Source organism: Bufo gargarizans, chromosome 10 (assembly GCF_014858855.1).
Source record: "Bufo gargarizans isolate SCDJY-AF-19 chromosome 10, ASM1485885v1, whole genome shotgun sequence".
In the NCBI taxonomy this organism is placed as follows: Eukaryota; Metazoa; Chordata; class Amphibia; order Anura; family Bufonidae; genus Bufo; species Bufo gargarizans.
In genome coordinates this window covers 35,243,084-35,257,572 of record NC_058089.1, presented here as the reverse complement: position 1 = coordinate 35,257,572, position 14,489 = coordinate 35,243,084, and the positions used below count along the sequence as shown (strand labels likewise).

Below are 14,489 nucleotides of genomic sequence, written 5' to 3'. Positions count from 1 at the left end.
AACCAGCCCATAGGAGCGAGCACTTCCGGTAGTTGGAACGCATGTGCGTTCCATGAGCAGGAAATGGAGCAGAGCCTGCGTCCAATTAGCTACCAGTGACGTGATGCGGCGGCTCTTTTAAATACAGCCGACGCACCAGTGGAAATTCGCCTACCAGGGGGGACATGGATCACAGCAGAGACTCCACCATGTAAGTAGGACTATACCTGTAACTAGAGGACTCACGAACTCTATATATATTCTGTGAGTACTTAGCAACAATGCCTACCACTAATGATGCACTTTATCTATAGTGTGTGCCTTGTCAAGCTACCATGACAGGGGACCAACAGAGGTCAATTATACCCACCAAACCGTGAGTTTACACTTACCAGTAAATGCGTTTATATCTAGATGTGTATACATTGAAATTGACTGTGGTATACATCTGTTTCCTGTCCCATATAGGATGTGGATATAGATGTGGATATCAGTATCTACACGTGATGGAGTCCTAAACAGGCATAAGTATTATTATCGATATGAATATATCTTTGTGTCCTCACCCCTGGTAGAGCGTCTTCTTTTCACTGGTGCATTCAGGCTTCTAAGCCGGCATATATCTCTGAGCACCGATTCCATGTGACCCAGCCCTATACTGGCAACTTTTTAGTCACATATAATGGCTTGCACATGTAATATATATAATTACACCTCCTGATGATCCCACAATCTACACGTGGGTGAAACGCGTCGAGGCAAGTGAGGTGTTTGACTATAACGTCAACCCTATACAGTGTATGGTTATAATACCAACACTGAATAAGTGTATGTTTGTGTATTTTTGTATTTTTTGTGTTGTCTGTATCACTGTTGTGTCTCTATCCGTTTAATTCCCATCCAGTCTATTCATATAGCTGACAAATATAATATCCTAATCCCTTACCTTATAAAACCAGTCCACATGCCTCTTTCACCTCTTATAGGGAGCAGGAAGGGCTAGCAGCATAGGCACGCGGACAGGGGGTCTCCACCATCAGGAGCCCTCCCTGGGCTAAAGGGCTTTAGGACAGGGGTAGATTTAGGGACAGTGGTCTCCCCATACCCCATTTAACAATCTTTCTTGGATGTGGTTTATGGTCACTTTTTGTATGTATGTCTTATAGTTTAAATAAGTGGATCCTTTAGGGATTTTTTAACGTATACCAAATAAAATATTATTTTAGGGGTCTAATTAATACCATGCTGGATATATATACAATACAGTTACCCCCATATATCAATGTTCATTGATTTTGCTGGATTTATATGATTTAATATTGTGATGGCTAACTTCCTGACGGGTACATTCTTCACGGAGGCACTTATCAGTGAGGCAAAAGAAATCTTCTCAGATAGGGACGTTCCAGGCCTGACTGCATCTACCTCATGTAAACAGGTATTCCATGAACTTTACGATAAATACAAGGATAACATCAAATCCTGGTGGGAAATCAAATCCATTGAGAGCTACTTGGAACTCAAAATAGTTCCTCGAGGCCTCCGTCACCAGGTGAAACCAGCTGACCGTATCACATCTGCAGAACTGTTAGCGAAATGGGAGGAAGAACTCACTCGGAGTTCGCTTAATTTGATGAATATCCTCTTAGAGGAAGAGAAGTTATTATTTGAGCGCACTTCTGTTAAATTACAGGAACAAATTGAGCTTGCCCTCAAATTAAAAGGGGACCCGGACTTCGATAGACGCGAATCATCTCTACAGACTCTAGTGGAGAGATTTCAGCGCCTACTTGAAGGACAGGAAACATAGGCAATTTGTACGCGATCTCACAGAATTCAGGGAAAATAGGGCATATAAACAACCCACTCCCATAGATCCCCCTATTGTGTCAGACATCTCTTCCTCTGAGGTCGAATCATCTGACACCGAACTCCAATATCAGAACTACGGCAGAGGAAGATTCTCTGGCAACAGGAGACGTGGAAAGAGATGGCCACGGGGAGGGGGTGGGAGACGAGGGGCATCACGAGGGTCTCAATACCCAACTGGGCCTCCGCCTCAACATTTATCTCCCTCTTCTCGTTCGCCATCCTCCTCTCAATCTGGACCCTCTTTTTTAGAGCAGGCCCAGGCTCCCTACAATCTACGGGGGCGGGTGCTAACAGACAAAATATAGTGGATGGTCTACAAATCATCTAATCTCACTTCTCGTGATTTATCGGTTGTTGAAACTCAGGTATTGAAAAAGGGTTTGTCATTTGTTCCAACCACGAACTTCTGCCTCTTCAGTTGGACCAAGGACCTACATCTGTTTGCCAGGCGACTCAAGTGGCAGAAGTTCTTCAAACAATCTAACAAACAAACGTGCGACAGTCTGGGTCTGGATATATCCGATTATGCGGACTTCCAGACATTGATGGACCTTGGGGAGGAGAGTAGAAGAAACCCGGGACATGGACCATATACGGACCTTAAGCCAAAAAGTAAAAAGATGCCGCCCCCTCATAACTACGAATGCATAGATATCTTCTTGCAGATGGTAATATCAGATCTAGAGAAAATCGAGAAGATACGACCCAGGGAATACAATCTATCACGGGTGGAAATGTCTGCATTACAGTCGCTGGAACGTGATAAGTCTATCATCATAAAGCCCTCTGACAAAGGGGGAAATTTGGTGATCCTGGACCAGCCCCTATATGTGCAGATGTGCATGGATTTACTTAAAGATAGAGGGGGATACGGAACCTTAACATCTAATCCCACTACACGCTTTAGGATGGAATTAAAAAATATACTGGATGAAGGTATATGTAACAAAGTAATATCACCTACGGAATATGACTTTCTCCTCCCAATGTTCCCAAGTACAGCGACTTTCTATAGCCTCCCCAAGGTCCATAAAGGCACGAATCCATTAAAAGGTAGACCAATTATCTCAGGGGTGGACTCACTCACTCAAAATAGTGGAATCTATATTGATCGTGTCCTGAGTCAGTTCGTCGTGTCCCTACCGGCATACACTAGGGACACGATGGACTTTCTCAATAAAATTGACACCATCAACCTGGACCAGGGATGCCTACTCGCCAGTATCGACGTGGAGTCCCTCTATAGCTCAATACCTCATGATAGAGGGCTCCACGCCGTTGAATACTTCCTAGCGACCAGGGGGATATTCTGTAGGGAGCATAATGCCTTTGTACTCAAGCTCCTGGAGTTCGTCTTGACCCACAATTATTTTCTATTTAATGGGCGGTTCTTCCACCAGCTCAGGGGGACGGCAATGGGGAGTCCCTGTGCCCCCTCATATGCCAATCTCTTCCTGGGCTGGTGGGAGGACACCCATATCTTTCCAGACCAGGACATGTGGTGGACAGACAAGATATTGGTCTGGACACGGTATATCGATGACGTGTTCCTGGTCTGGAGAGGTGGATCGGATGAATTCAGCAGGTTCATCACTGACATTAATGTTAATAATGTGGGCCTCCATTTTACGTCAGAAATTGACTCTAAGTCAATTGCCTTCCTGGATGTGCGTATTACGATCGAAGGTGATAGGCTAACTGCAAACATGTTTAGGAAGACGACCGCAACCAATTCCCTCTTGCACTGGGATAGTCACCACCCGGTTCCCCTCAAACGAGGGATACCGAGGGGACAATATCTCCGTGCAAGGAGGAATTGTTCGGATAATCAAGCCTTCTTTAATGAAGCAAGGAAATTACAATCCAGGTTCAGAGAAAGAGGTTACCCACAGCAACCCTTGAACCTAGGCATTTAAACATGCAGTATCACAGGATCGTAGTAAATTATTGGTCCCAAAATTAAGAGATGGAGATACAGTGCAACCACCCCGTATTGTTTCCACCTATGATTCTGCGAATCAGGAGGTGAGGAGGATACTCGACAGATACTGGCCCATTTTACGGATGGACCAGGACCTGTCGGATGTCCTAACTCAAAAACCGGGTGTCTGTTACAGACGGGGCAAAAGCCTTAAAGACCGCCTGGTGCATAGCCACTACGTTCCGCCTGTCAGGGAGGGCACTTGGTTGGAACGTAAACCCCTCGGGATGTTCAGATGCGGCGCATGTAAAGCCTGCCAGTACATATCCACGGCTAAGGCCATAACTTGCAGTGCCACAGGACAGACAATTGACATCAGGGACTTCTGTAGCTGTCGCAGCAAAGGGGCTATTTATATCTGCCAATGCCCCTGCCCGAAAGATTATATAGGGAAAACGATACGGGAACTACGCAGGAGGGTCTGTGAACATGTAAATGATGTCATTAATAAAAAAGTCACTCCAGTGGCTTCCCACATTAATGATATACATGGAGGGGACCCTCTCTGTCTAAAATTCTCCGTTCTGGAGCTCATACCACCTTCACCCAGAGGAGGTAATTGGGATAAGAAAATCCTGCAGAAGGAATGTGTGTGGATACACAGATTTCATTCTCAGGCACCCATTGGCATTAATGAAAGGTTGACATTTTCCTGTTTTCTATGAGATATGACAGTGCCCGTAATATCCCTATTTCTGTTCCAAAAAGCCTGGCTTCATGTGAAGATAATAAATGTACCGAAGACTAGACCACATGCGTGAAGCATGAAAATAACATATCAGATTGGACATAAGTGACGCAACATCGGGTCACTGTCCATAGGTTAACCACGCACTCTGGTTACCTCTCTATAGGATGCACATATAAAAATCTACTGTGCCATATGCCGGAATACATATTTTTAAGTGTTTACATCACGAGCTCTATACTGTTAATATGAGGCATCATATGATTTGGGTGCCCAATATATGCACCTACCCCGATACTGTTGACAATTTCTATATGCTGTGGGGTCATACACCATGGCCATGATTATATATATATGATGGCCATGCATGTGTGAATGACAGCATGAAACCAGCAATTTATACCTGCCAAGTCCCATCAGAGCCATGATAGGCTAAATAGTCATATACCTGAACAGGATTAAGGACTAGGTGGGACTGAGCTATCGGGGAGTGAATATCATATGATACGTACTGCATCTTGTATGATCACATACCCATCTATATATAAAGAAACTGTAGGGAGTTAGGTCGCAAGATTGCAGGACCGGAAGTAGCCCCTTGGAACGCACGTGCGTTCCAGCATCCAGGAAGGAGATGCTGGCTGAGATCGAGTAAACCAGCCCATAGGAGCGAGCACTTCCGGTAGTTGGAACGCATGTGCGTTCCATGAGCAGGAAATGGAGCAGAGCCTGCGTCCAATTAGCTACCAGTGACGTGATGCGGCGGCTCTTTTAAATACAGCCGACGCACCAGTGGAAATTCGCCTACCAGGGGGGACATGGATCACAGCAGAGACTCCACCATGTAAGTAGGATATACCTGTAACTAGAGGACTCACGAACTCTATATATATTCTGTGAGTACTAACAACAATGCCTACCACTAATGATGCACTTTATCTATAGTGTGTGCCTTGTCAAGCTACCATGACAGGGGACCAACAGAGGTCAATTATACCCACCAAACCGTGAGTTTACACTTACCAGTAAATGCGTTTATATCTAGATGTGTATACATTGAAATTGACTGTGGTATACATCTGTTTCCTGTCCCATATAGGATGTGGATATAGATGTGGATATCAGTATCTACACGTGATGGAGTCCTAAACAGGCATAAGTATTATTATCGATATGAATATATCTTTGTGTCCTCACCCCTGGTAGAGCGTCTTCTTTTCACTGGTGCATTCAGGCTTCTAAGCCGGCATATATCTCTGAGCACCGATTCCATGTGACCCAGCCCTATACTGGCAACTTTTTAGTCACATATAATGGCTTGCACATGTAATATATAATTACACCTCCTGATGATCCCACAATCTACACGTGGGTGAAACGCGTCGAGGCAAGTGAGGTGTTTGACTATAACGTCAACCCTATACAGTGTATGGTTATAATACCAACACTGAATAAGTGTATGTTTGTGTATTTTTGTATTTTTTGTGTTGTCTGTATCACTGTTGTGTCTCTATCCGTTAATTCCCATCCAGTCTATTCATATAGCTGACAAATATAATATCCTAATCCCTTACCTATTAAAACCAGTCCACATGCCTCTTTTCACCTCTTATAGGGAGCAGGAAGGGCTAGCAGCATAGGCACGCGGACAGGGGGTCTCCACCATCAGGAGCCCTCCCTGGGCAAAGGGCTTTAGGACAGGGGTAGATTTAGGGACAGTGGTCTCCCCATACCCCATTTAACAATCTTCTTGGATGTGGTTTATGGTCACTTTTTGTATGTATGTCTTATAGTTTAAATAAGTGGATCCTTTAGGGATTTTTTTAACGTATACCAAATAAAATATTATTTTAGGGGTCTAATTAATACCATGCTGGATATATATACAATACAGTTACCCCCATATATCAATGTTCATTGATTTTGCTGGATTTATATACTTCATCTACAATCCTTTACAGGGTCAGCTCACCAGCTGGCCCTCACCTACAATCTTTTATGGAGTCAGCTCACCAGCAGGCCCTCACTTAAAATCTTTTACAGTGTCAGCTCATCTGCAGGCCTGCACCTAAAATCTTTTACAGGGTCAGCTCACCAGCAGGCCTTCGCCTACAATATTTTACAGGGTCAGCTCATCTGCAGGCCCTCACATATAATGTTTTAGAGGGTCAGCTAACCTGCAGGCCCATGCATATAATGTTTTACAGGGTCAGCTCACCTGCACACCCTCGCATATAATTTTTTAGAGGGTCAGCTCACCTGCAGACCTATGCATATAATGTTTTACAGGGTCAGCTCACCTGCACACCCTCGCATATAATTTTTTAGAAGGTCAGCTGACCTGCAGGCCCACGCATATAATGTTTTACAAGGTCAGCTCACCTGCACACCCTCGCATATAATTTTTTAGAGGGTCAGCTCACCAGCAGGCCCTCACCTATAAGTCCAGTCTCACTATCCAAGAGTCTGGTCAACACAATCCTCACCGGCAGGGGTCGCTTATCTAGTTATCACTGAGGAGTCTCATTCATTATCGGAATTAACCAGACAAATCGCTCCACCAACTAAGAACATCCATGCACCATCACCCACAGATTCAAGAAATAGCTATCAATCTGTCAATCCTTTCCGTGTCCGGCCCGGGTGAGGTTTCCTGTGTTGAGTCAAATTAAGCCGCAGGCTCCACTCCTGGTGGTGCCCTTCCGTCAATCCCTTTAAGTTTCAGCTTTGCAAACCTACTCCCCCAGAACCCAAAGACTTTGGTTTCCCGGAAGCTACTCGTCATGGGAATAACGCTGCCGGATTGCCGGTTGGCATCATTTATGGTTGGAACTACGACGGTATCTGATCGTCTTTAAACCTCCGACTTTCGATTTTGATTAATGAAAACATTCTTGGCAAATGCTTTCACTTTGGTTCGTCTTGCGCCGGTCCAAGAATTTCACATCTAGCGGCGCTATACGGATGCACCTGTCCGTCCCTCTTAATCACAGCTCCAGTTCCGAAAACCAACAAAATAGGACCGGAGTCCTATTCCATTATTCCTAGCTGAAGTATTAAGGCAACACAGCCTGCTTTGAAAACTGTAAATTTTTTCAATGGTCAGCTAAGCAGCAGGCACTCTCGCATTATTTTTTTAATGGTCAGCTCAGCAGCAGGCCCTCAACCATAGTGTTTTTGAGGGTCAGCTCAGCAGCAGGCCCTCCCCCCCAATGCTTTAGATAGTCATATCAGCAGGCCCTTGCTACAAATGTTTTAGAGGGTCACCAGCAGGCCATCAATCATAATTTTTCAAGGGTGTGTATGATGCCCTCCTTTATGTGTAACAAAGGATGTATTGCAGTGCCAGTTCCTTGTAATTTTTGGCAGCCCTTTCACTTAGTGCATAGGCTTTATGAGTGTAGTAGTCCCACTACCTGAACAATTGTACCACAATGTGAATGAGGCCCTCCTTTATGTGATATACAGGTTGTATTGGAGTGTCTCTTGCTTGTAATTTTTGGCAGAACTTGCACTTTATATACAAGTAACTATATAGGAAAGAATGCTTACTAACAATTTTTTCTCTAAAAATCGATTTTATCTTCGATTTTGTGCGTATTATTGTCAGTGGCGTACTAAAGTGGCGTACTACTCGGAAAACATAGTTCCCAGCAGCGACCTGGGAGTCCAAGATGCATCCCGACATTCTCCCCATGCTGTTCCAGAACCATTTTGGTGGTGTTTCCATCAATTTCTGACCTTTTCCTATGAACCAGGCACCCTCCCCTCTTCAGAGCAGGGGGTGCCTGGTTAAATGCTTGGGTTCTCCTATTGACTTCCATTATACTCGGGTGCTCGGTAGAGCACCCGAGCATCCTGATGTGTTCGGCCAGAGCACCCGAGCACTTTGGTGCTCGATCAACACTACTCCCGAACTCCCACTGCTGCCACCTTGCTGATTCACAGCCACGCTACCTCCTTGCTGGCTCAGATGCTGCCTTACGTGCAAGTTGCTACCCTCTTCTCCTGATGATGATGATGAAGCCCCTTCTTCACCCGTCTTCCAAGTGTGATCGGCTATATCATCATCCACTACTGTCTGCACGTCACTGATGTCCCCCTCAACTGTCTTAGGGCCAGGAGCTTGACCACTCACAACACCAGCTCCCACACAACTTTCATCATCACTACTTGCCCGTCTTCCAGAGGAAGAGGCAGATCTCTCCTCCAAATCTTGGCGTCCTTTATTCCTATTAATACTCCAGAAAAATGGCTGTCGAACAATTTAATATCACTAGTGTTAAGCGAGCATGCTCGGCCGAAAAGCTGTTTGGCTCAAGCATCGCTACGCTCGGCACATCGCAGTACTCGGCCGAGTACCGCATGTGCTAGAGCGCCATGCTTGAGTGTCCTCCCTGCACGTTTCTTGACTGCTATGCAGTCAATTAATGTGCAGGTAAGTACTGCCATCACTGTAATGCTGTAGCCTTGTTGGTTACTGGCATTACAGTGATTGGCTGGCCGGAACACCTGATCGGGTACTCTATAGCACCCGATGGCGCGTGTTTGGCTCATTATTAGTCAGGGAGAGCTGCGCTTAGGAAGGGACAGAAAGTGTAGGGAGTGTGATCGCAATCTATTTAGTTGGAAAACGTTTCAAAGACCCAAAAGTCCTTTTAAGGACTATTGTGTGTGGTGGCAGCAATATAATATAGTCATCCATTTTTTCCCATACTTTTTCTATAGAGGGTGTCTGCAGTGACTTGTGACATCTGTGTAATGCCTTCTGTGTGTTAGTGCCAGAGATAGAAAAAATATTAGTGAAAACTAGTATATTTGTTTCCATACTTTTACATACTTTTCCTATAGAAGGGTGTCTGCAGTGGCCTGTGACATCTGTGCAATACCTTCTGTGTGTCAGGGCCAGAGATAGAAAAAATATAAGTGAAAACTAGCATATTTTTTCCATTGCAGGCCGCAATGTATCAGCGTCACCAAAGCAAAAATGGCAGTGTTCGCTTTATAAGACACACTGCCATCCCCCCCCCCCCCCCCTTATAAAGTGAAAAATACAGTATATTTTTTTCTATCTCTATAGGAAAAGTACATACAAGTATGGAAAAAATATACTAGTTTTCACTTATATTATATATTATCTCTGGCCCTGACACACAAAAGTGACTTGTGACTTCTATGCAATACATTTTGTGTGTCAGGGCCAGAGATAGTAAAATTATAAGTGAAAACTAGTATATGTTTCCATACTTTTTCGTACTTTTCCTATAGCCAGAAATGTGAAATGTGTTAAGTACAGTGTTGTAAAAGAACGCTGGAAGAATAGATGATGCTTCACTTAGGACCCTATTGTCACGGAAAGGTGTGCAGGAAACAAGACAACACAAAATGAATATATGACTCACTGGATCCAAAACTAAGGAACAAAAGGGAGACCCCTGCATCAGACCTGGCTCTCTCCCTTACTGCTCAGCCTATGCGATAATCCCAATGGTAGATGATCGCATATCCTCATACCTCGACTGTATAACACCTGAACACCCTATAATAGTGAGGGGACACGACCACCGGCTCCCTACACTAGATACGGAGGGAGTCAGGGTCACCTGAGATCCAGCAAACAGAAAAACACAAATGAATGCACAACACTTATCTTGTAGAAGACTGGGAAGGAGGATCAGCATGCACACACACTCCAGGAAGTAATATAAACCGCAAACTGATGCACTATGGGGAGGAATTTAAAGGGATGCAATCAGTCCAACTTCATGACAGCTGAGAGAGGCTAACGAGATGAGGAACTGAAAGCAAAACAAAGGAAGCTCAAGGAGGAGGTTCTGAAAGGCATCTGTCAGAGCTTCTCAGATGTCTGGTGGTGACAGTACCCCTCCTTCTACGAGTGGACTCCGGACACTCAGAGCCCACCTTCTCAGGATGGGACCTATGGAAAGCCCTGATGAGACGAGTGGCCTTAATGTCCATCACTGGGACCCACATCCTCTCCTCAGGACCATAACCCTCCCAATGAACGAGGTACTGGAGAGAACCGCAGACAACACGAGAATCCACAATCCTAGAGACCTGAAATTCAAGATTACCATCAACCATAATCGGAGGAGGAGGCAAAGACGAGGGTACAATGGGTTGGACATAAGGTTTTAATAAGGACTTATGAAAAACATTATGGATCTTCCAAGTCTGAGGAAGATCAAGACGGTAGGCAACAGGATTGATGACAGACAAGATATTGTAAGGCCCAATAAACTTAGGACCCAACTTCCAGGAGGGAACCTTCAATTTGATATTCTTAGTAGACAACCACACCAGATCACCAACATTCAGGTCCGGACCAGGCACACGTCTCTTATCCGCAACAAGCTTATATCTCTCACTCATGCTCTTTAGATTATCCTGAATCTTTTGCCAAATAGATGACAAAGACAAGTAGAATCTGTCCTCATCAGGTAAACCAGAAGACCCCTCTCCCGAGAATGTCCCAAACTGCGGATGAAACCCATATGCACCAGAAAATGGTGACTAATCAGAGGACTCCTGACGACGGTTATTTAAAGCAAACTCAGCAAGGGACAAAAAAGAACACCAATCCTCCTGATTCTCCGCCACAAAACAGCGCAGATATGTCTCCAGATTCTGATTTACGTGCTCTGTCTGGCCATTCGACTGCGGGTGGAAAGCAGAAGAGAATGACAACCGAACCCCCAAGCGAGAACAGAAAGCCTTCCAGAATCTGGAAACAAACTGCGTGCCCCTATCAGAGACTATGTCTGAAGGAATACCATGCAATTTGACAATCTGATCAATAAATGCCTGCGCCAGCGTCTTAGCATTGGGCAAGCCAGGAAAAGGGATGAAATGCACCATTTTGCTAAAACGGTCCACCACCACCAGAATCACAGTCTTCCCCGAGGAACGAGGCAGGTCCGTTATGAAGTCCATGGACAGATGTGTCCAAGGACGGGAAGGAATGGGTAAGGGAAGGAGAGGACCTGATGGCCGTGAATGAGGGACTTTGGCACGAGCGCAGGTCTTGCAGGCTGCCACAAAACCCTCAACCGACTTACGAAGCGCCGGCCACCAGAATCTCCGAGCGATGAGATCCACTGTGGCTCTTGCCCCCGGGTGCCCAGCAAGGACCGTATCATGGTGTTCCTTAAAAATCTTGTGTCTTAAAACGAGAGGCACAAACAACCTCCCAGGAGGACAAAGATCAGGAGCCTCTGACTGGGCTACCTGCACCTCTGCCTCCAATTCAGGATAAAGAGCAGAGACCACCACACCTTCAGCCAAAATGGGACCCGGGTCTTCAAAATTTCCACCTCCCGGAAAACAACGTGACAGGGCATCTGCCTTCACATTCTTAACCCCAGGGCGGAACGTGACAACAAAATTAAACCTTGAAAAGAACAAAGACCATCTGGCCTGTCTCGGGTTCAGACGCTTGGCTGACTCCAAGTAGGCCAGATTTTTATGGTCAGTAAACACGGTAATAGGGTGTCTGGCTCCCTCTAGCCAATGGCGCCATTCCTCAAAAGCCAACTTGATGGCCAACAACTCCCTATCTCCCTCATAGTAATTTCTCTCTGCGGAGGAGAGTTTCTTCGAGAAAAAGGCACACGGTCGCCATTTGGCAGGAGAGGAACCCTGAGACAAGACCGCACCCACACCCACCTCAGAAGCATCAACCTCAACTATGAAGGGTAGAGAAATATCAGGTTGTACCAAGATTGGAGCGGAAGCAAAACTCTCCTTGATATTAGAAAAGGCCTTACGCGCCTCTACCGACCAGGAAGAAAAATCTACCCCTTTTCTGGTCATATCAGTGAGTGGTTTAACAACAGAGGAATAATTCAAAATAAACTTCCTGTAATAATTGGCAAAGCCCAAAAAAACCATCAGCGCCTTCTGATTCTCAGGAAGTTCCCACTCAAGCACAGCGCGGACCTTCTCGGGGTCCATGCGAAAACCAGAAGCGGAGAGAAGAAACCTCAGAAATTGAATTTCTGGAACCGCAAACACACATTTTTCCAGTTTCGCGAATAATTTATTCTCCCGCAGGATGAGCAAGACCTGATGTAAGTGTTCCTTATGAGTTTTGAAATCAGGAGAAAAAAATCAAAATGTCATCCAAATACACTAATACAAATTTCCCCATTAAATGATAAAAAATGCTCTTCACAAAATGCTGAAAAACGGCTGGAGCATTCATCAAACCAAAAGGCATAACCAAATTCTCAAAATGGCCCTCAGGGGTATTGAAGGCCGTTTTCCATTCGTCTCCTTCTCTGACCCTGACCAGGTTGTATGCCCCTCTTAGATCTAATTTTGAAAAAACTTTAGCCCCAACAATCTGGTTAAACAGGTCCGGGATCAGAGGAAGCGGATAAGGATCACGAATTGTGATACTGTTCAGCTCCCTGAAATCCAGACAAGGTCTTAAAGAACCATCTTTTTTCTTAACAAAGAAAAAAACTGTGGCAACAGGTGACTTCGAGGGTCATATGTGTCCTTTTCTCAGACTCTCAGAGATATAAGCACGCATAGCGACCCTTTCAGGTTGGGAGAGATTGTATAAACGAGATTTAGGCAGCTTGGCGCCTGGGATGAGATTAATAGGGCAATCGTACTCCCTGTGCCGGGGCAAATCCTGAACTCCACTCTCAGAGAAGACATCCGAAAATTCATAGAGAAAAGATAGTACAGTCTTAGTAGAAACCTCAGAAACAGATGTCGTGAGGCAATTCTCTCTGCAAAAGTCACTCCAACCATTTATTTGCCTCGGTTGCCAATCGATGGTGGGGTTATGTTTAGTGAGCCAGGGTATCCCCAACACTAGAGGAGTAGGCAATCCGCTAAGGACGAAACATGACACATCCTCAACATGAGCATCACTCACAATTAAACGGATATTGTGAACTATGCCCTTTAATGATTTCTGAGAAAGTGGAGCGGAATCAATAGCAAAAACAGGAATATCCTTTCCCAAAGTGCATACCTGGAAACCATGAGTTATCGCAAATTGACTATCAATGAGATTGACAGCTGCTCCACTATCTACAAAAATCTCACAAAAAATGTTCTTGCTCTCTAGCGCCACCCTGGCAGGCAGGACAAAACGGGAACTACAAGCAAACGGAAAACCTTCAATTTCCGCCTCAACCCTGCCAATGTTAACAGATAGAACATTTTTAAAGGATTTTTTCCTTTTTGTTTCTTTATTACTCCCAAAAAACTGCCTGAATCTCCTAGAGGGACAAACATTTGCCAAATGATTTATACCTCCACAACAAAAACAAACCTTCCCATGCGGGCTGAATCTTCTATTGTCAGAGGCAATCAATCCCAGCTGCCTTGCCTCCTGCTCAGAAGGGGTTGACAGCGACTGAGACCCCTGCGCACTGAATGAGACCGCTGCACTGTCCTGGGATTGAGTATGACAGGAAGGAGTGATCTCTCCTCTCTCTCTAAGACGCCTGTCAATACGAACGGCCCGAGACATGGCAGAGTCCAAGGAGGTAGGCCTCTCATGAAAGGCAAATGCATCTTTCAATCCCTCTGAAAGACCATGGCAAAATTGACTTCGGAGTGCAGCATCATTCCAACCAGTATCAGCTGCCCATCTCCGAAATTCTGAGCAGTATATCTCTGCAGATTTTTTTCCCCTGGCATAACAGACGTAGTCTAGACTCAGCCAAAGCAATACGATCCGGATCATCATATATCTGACCCAGGGCTAAAAAGAATTCATCCACCGAACGGAGGGGCCGTGCCCCCACCGGCAGCGAAAAGGCCCAGGACTGAGCGTTACCCCTGAGCAGCGATATAATGATTCCCACCCTCCGTTCCTCATCACCAGAGGAATGGGGAAGAAGGTGAAAATGGAGTTTGCAAGCCTCTCTAAAACGCACAAAATTCTCACTACCCCCAGAGAACATATCCGGGAGCAAGATCTTA

At 45.2% G+C, this 14,489-nt stretch overlaps 1 protein-coding gene across 8 annotated transcripts in view; it reads right to left on the bottom strand.

Moving 5' to 3' along the window:
• LOC122920311 (4-galactosyl-N-acetylglucosaminide 3-alpha-L-fucosyltransferase FUT6-like) overlaps positions 1–14,489 on the bottom strand; it is a 151,372-nt gene that overhangs the window by 86,074 nt on the left and 50,809 nt on the right. For 4 of the 8 annotated variants that reach the window (XM_044269723.1, XM_044269724.1, XM_044269718.1 and 1 more), the window contains exon 1: positions 546–609. The exons of 2 other annotated variants lie outside the window; for them this stretch is intronic. The gene's annotated coding sequence lies outside the window, so the exon portion shown is untranslated. Of the gene's footprint in view, positions 1–371; positions 639–14,489 lie in introns of those variants that run through there. 2 more of the 8 variants (XM_044269721.1, XM_044269717.1) reach the window with 2 other exon arrangements.